This window comes from Amblyomma americanum, chromosome 2 (genome assembly GCF_052857255.1).
Source record: "Amblyomma americanum isolate KBUSLIRL-KWMA chromosome 2, ASM5285725v1, whole genome shotgun sequence".
NCBI classification, from domain to species: domain Eukaryota; kingdom Metazoa; phylum Arthropoda; class Arachnida; order Ixodida; family Ixodidae; genus Amblyomma; species Amblyomma americanum.
The window spans coordinates 17,527,983-17,534,037 of record NC_135498.1 but is presented as its reverse complement, the minus strand read 5'-3'; positions in this window follow the sequence as shown (position 1 = coordinate 17,534,037).

Sequence of the window (6,055 nt, the reverse complement as noted above, 5' to 3'; positions counted from 1 at the left end):
ATCATCGGAAGCCAAGGGACAGTGCCTACCTTTCCTCTCACAGACGGCTGAAGTGCAGACAGGTTGTCCCGCTAGTCCTAAAAAGGAAGCAGGATTGAGCAGCGTTAAATCATATATAAAGCAACCAGGCATGCGAAGTGGTTCCTTCTAGCTTCGATGATGCGGTTGCTTTCGACTGAAAGCGCAACCATATCGATACACGGGGGCATCGGGAATATCTTCGGGACGGGGAATATTTCAGCAATTTCAACCTCCTTTCAACATCTAGGTGATCTTTCCATACTTTTTCATGTACTTTCATTTGTTTTAATCAGTTTTTAAGCGATATTTATTGAAACGTGAACGCACACTCCTTTGTACAATACTTCTCATGGAATGTTGACAGCCTCTGGAGTAATTATTGAATGCAGTTAGCAGCATGAGGAGTTGCTATTGGCCGCAGATATAGACTTAGTTGCTCATTTTGCAGTCTGACGGTTTCATCAAAGTCAAAAGAACGTAGCCTCTACGATGAGTTACCAAACCACCTTTTCTGAAAGGTCACTACAATTTCAGGTTTTTATATACCTTTAGTGAAACAGATTTTGCTCCTTATTTATACCAATAATCAAACAATTATGTTTAGAAACTCAAAACTCGCAATAAAATGCTGAAAAGCAACGCTCTTGAGCCCAGCGAATGCCAAAGTTTAACGCTTTCTTCATGGTGCGTGTTATTAACAGGTATGACAGCATCAGTGTGACACGAATTCCACTTACCGAGAGATGCATTCATTCCAAGGATAACAGCTACCGTAGCTATAAACAGTTCCTTACTCCTTCCTCCCATCATGAAAAAATGTCGAGCAAGTAAATATTCAAAGTTACGTTGTAAACAATATTAAAATTAAGCGTTGAGCCTAACAAGAAAAGAAATTCAGCAAACAAGTCCGAACTGTGTAGCCCCTCGCGACTGTCGCAGCGCAAGGAGTCAACCAGTGGAGTCTTGGGGTCCCGCTATCCTCTCCGGTAAGCTCACGTGACCACAGGTTATACTTGGAAGAGCAGGTGTACTGGACTCGAAGGCGATATTAGTTTTGTATGAATGGAAAACAGTTCGCAATCCTATATTTACGTGCACGTTTACAGGTGTGCACGCATTTGTTCCCCGCATATATCGCTGCTCCGAACAATGTGCGTCAATTGTTCCCTGCACATTGTGCATATTCTACGACACATAACTGTCCCGAGGCGCCGCCATTCAGCATAAACCATCGTGAAGGCGACTCCTTTGATAGCAGCAGAAAGATAGGGGGCAGAAAGCCGCGACTCGACTATAGAGTCGGAGTGCCTGGGTTCGAACCCGACCGCGGCGGCCGCGTTTAGATGGCGGCGAAACGCTAAAGGCGCCCGTGTGCTGTGCGATACCAGTGCGGGTTAAACATCCTCAAGTGGTCAAAATTGTTCTGGAGCTGTCAACTACGGCACTTCTTTCTACCTGTCTTCTTTCACTCCCTCCTCATACCTTCTATTGCGGCGCGGTTCAGGTGGCCACCGAGATGTGATAGAATTGCCGCGCCATTGCCTTTCCTCAACAAGAAAGTTTAAATTTTTGCGTTAGCATTGACTTTCTTTCTTTCTTTCTTTCTTTCTTTCTTTCTTTCTTCCTTTATTTATTTATTTATTTTCCTTTCTTTCTGTCTCTCGTTTTCATTTTTTTTTTCGCTCACAACCCACTTATTTGCTGACTATAAGCAATCAGAATTAATCTCATCCGACTTTTGTGCGTTGTCTTTATTATGCGATGACACTTCTGTTCTTGTGCTAAGGTGTGCAAAAACGTCACTTCCTCAGCGTATATATTCGTCTCTTCTAGCAGGTGCGCAGGCAATTACATCGAGAGAGAGAGAGATGCAGAAATTATAGGCCGGCTCCGATACGCTTGGGGCTTGCTTGCATTTGCTTGCATCTTAATGCATGTTCTGGCTTTATCGAGCTCCCCTCCCAACCCTCCTGGTAACACTATAGTTAAGCATGCGCACCCCCCCCCCCTCCACTTTTCTTGGCTACGTGCCTGACTTGACGTCTTTTTGTTTTTGCATTTCGGCATTTGCCAGCATAACACACGAGAAGTAACAGGATGTTTCTGCGTGGAGAAATCTGTAGCATTCGTATCTTTCTGACTGCTGACGTTTAACACTACACTCTCTTACAAGTTCAATAAGCGGTACAGGTAGATTGTAACATTACAGGGAGTTGGGGATAACGCCAAGAAGTGTCGCTGACCCTAGTGGCCTATAGCGCTTCAATGGGACGCTACAGATATTTTCCAATAACTAACCGCACAGACATCGGCCTTGATTTACAGTGATTAATTGCTACGAAATTGCTGAGATGAATTCCTAAAAAAGGGGCCCGCGCAGAGAGCGCGAGGCCCGGACGCTCAGTTGGTGCCCAGCCTTGGACTGTTGACGTCTTGGAACAAACATCTCTTGCTTCTCTAGTCCGAATTTATCGCATTTGTTTGTCTATCTGTCAGTTTGTCTGAAGCAGGTTTTGTGTCAGGCGGCAGCTCAATTAATCGTGAGACGCTGCTCGTGAATAGCAACCTGGATTGCAACCAAACCCAAGCAAGCCAAGTCCCATTCATTATAGCACCTACCAAAGACCGGCACTGGCGCATCGCTTCACCGCTGCACCACTGCGCCAGGAGTGGTAGGAAGACTCACAGGGGTCTATGAAGGTAAAGGAGAGAATGACCAATTCCACATATATGGACATTAACCCATTATCGCTACCCGAACAACTGCCATCCATGAACACCGGAACCGAAGTGAAAACAGAACTGCTAGCGCACATAATTCGCATTTACCCTAACTACGCAAACTGAGCATCATTTTTTGTCGTAGTTATTCCAAGCTAACTAGTACATGAGAAAGAGCTCTTTTCATAAGCTTCTGTGACCTGCATGCCAGATGCTGCTTCAGTGATCGCTTCAGCGGTCGTGATTGCTGCTACGTAACTATCCTTTCAATCTGCGTTCACACCTATTGCGTTAACAACTCTCATCTATCTGCTCGCGGCAGTGATAGTGGCGACTGATTTTCGCGTTGTGTGGATGGACACGGGACGGACGGGATAAAAACTACGGACAAAGAGAGGCGAAAATGCAGCCGCTAAATGCATTCCTGCATTTAAAGGCAGAATCACTAGAAGGCCATGCTTACGGCTTTTTCTTTTCATATTGCGTGTATGGAGAGCTGCAGGGAAATAAAGATGAGAGATAGTCTGAAAGTGAATGAAATTAACGCAATGATTTTTACCCCTGCCGTCAACTGCACATGATCAATCTTGAGAGAGATATGTATCCATGACCGCAACACATACCAGCTGCAAATGTTACGGGGCATGCACAGTACCGTACTGAGGTCTTCAAAAGTTGGCTGTATGCCGGATCAGCGGAAATTAAGAATCGTTTCATGTCCAACATTCTCAGACAAACATTCAGAAAATTGAAAAATTGTGAGATACTGTTATGCAAACATTGAAGGCAATGGTCCACTCTTCCGATATGTAGCAAAATCTTTCTTTCAAAGTGTTTCCATCGATCACATCGACCAGTTAAGACTGCCATAGAGCACCAATGGGGAAGGTTTTTAATGAGAGCAAAAACGTTAAGAAAAAAAATGCAAGACTGCCGTCGGGTGATCTGTGAGTATATTTATTGATTGTTATAGGGAAATGTTACATTATATGAAAAAAACATGTTTTCATCAACGGTTTCAGGTTCAAAAATGCCTTTGTCCAGAATTGTTGGGTATGTGCAGTTCTGGAAAGTAGCCTAGAGTTGAAGTTAGATTCGGAGATCGAGTCTGAACTTGCATCTGCCGTTCACGCCATGCACCCGTCAGTCCCACGGCGCCTGCCCAAGATGAGGGCCATGCAACTGTATAATTTTCTGCGTACACTGCGCATCACGCGGAATTTCAGCGCCGATGCCATCGACACAATTTGCTGACACAAGTCTTGAAATGTGCCAAAAAGACAGAAATTAGGATGGGCAAGTAAAAGAAATAAGAATAATATTGCCCAGCCCACATCGCTTAAAGCACGACGGGCTCGCCAAGAAGACATATATTAGTGTGTCAGGGAAAAAGAAAGAAAAATAATATTGTCCAGCCGTCAGAAATGCGCAGTCTTGCATGCTGCATCCTCTTCCGACCCTTGTGCGTGCCCCTCAGTGGAATGATGACGCAAGGTATCCTGGCTTCTTAATGAGACAACGTATGAAATAATGCACATAGTTTTGCCCTTTATGTTTGATGTACTTATTATAAGTATTAAATTATCTTAATAACTAAGAATTAAATGTGAAGCAGGCAGAGTTCTGCCAAGAGCGTGTGATGCTAAGGAAGCTCTAAACGTCATTGTCTAATTAGTCTGACGTCACAACGCAAAAATAACATATCCTAATTAGAGATATCTTCTTTTAGGGACATTAGGGCCATTTCTTACGGGTCTTTATGACAATTTATGAGTTACACGAAAGCTTTTCTTTAAAGAAAAAGCGAACATTTCCACAGGCTCACCACACATCCTAAAGCTAACAAGATGCCCATAAAATCATTTTGTTGGTCATAAATAAATAACCAAGTCGGGAAGAAAAAACATTGTGGCAGTAATCAGCCCGTACTTGACATAATTCCTCATCTATCATGTTTAAAGAAAAAAGTAAAGCTTTAAAATGTGAGGGCCGTAATTTGGAAATGCGTACATATTCTTTAAAAACAATTTTTTAGCTGGGGCAATTATCACAAAGGCCCGTAAGAATTGACCTAATTGGGATGTTATTTTGCCCCATATTTCCTCCCAGATGAGGTATTTCACATCTGAACGGATATTTGAAATCAGCATTCGGTGATACACCTGCATGACAATTTTCAGCAAGTTATATTAACACACAAAAAATAAACCATTTTTAAGACCGTCATCTTCCCTTAAGAGAAAGAAAATCTGTGGAGTACGATACCAAGAGGTAAGCTCTGCAGTGCCGCGTATAGAAAGCGTCGACAACAAAGGGAATAAATCAAATGCCACCAGCACGAACCTTCAGGTGGGAGGAGTAGCACAGCTTCACAATTGCTGGTAGGGTGCATTCGGTGAGAGTGAAACTGCGCTCTCAGCTTCTAAACGCTCCGTGCATTTTGTGAGCATATAAGTGCGTGAAAGTAATGTAAGCGCGGTTTCGCCCGAACAGTTTCGCAACCCGCACGCAGCCATAATCACAGGAAAAAATGCGTAATGTGTCGAGCGCAGGTGTATATTGTACGCATCGCCCGCTAGTACGCATTATGTGGGGAGCAATTTTTGGGAAACACACAAAAAAAAAACAATTTTACATGATAAAGTGAGAATTAGTGATGAGAAGACAAGAATGAACTGCTCCGCAAAGCAATTAACGGATGAGAAAAAGTGCTCGGTCTGTGGTGGCTCTTCTAATGGGAGGGGGGCAACATTGCTTGCAAGATATAGTTCTTTTGCTGCCGTTTCTTCATAGCACAAATTAAGAGGCAGGCGGCGATTTTAATGTCCCAAAGAAATACACATCGGAGTGCAAAAGACGGATCGACCCGACAGACGCCCTCACGAGTCATCGATCTCGATTTCTTCGCTCATTAAAAAACTGGCAACTGTCTTCACGTGCAAGTGCAACTTCCCTTCACAGTATATAAGTATACCCAGTAACTTTGGGGCAAAAGTGTTTTTCAGCTGGAAAAGGTTTATTAGCGTAGTTTTTACATATATTGTATGATTTCGCTATAACAATCGATATATCCGCTGATCCCCGTCAGCAGGCTTGCATTTTTTTTTGCCACTAACGTTTTTGCTGTCGTAAAAAAATGTTCCCCATTGCCCATACAAACATTTCTTTGAGTCTATATACTGACCATAGACTTCTGTCTATAAAGTCTATAGACTCTATACCTGCAGAACAGTCTATAGGCAATACAAATCCTATAGAGAGTCTACAGACGATCTTTAGATTTATGGCCATACACATTTAGTAGACTTTTGTC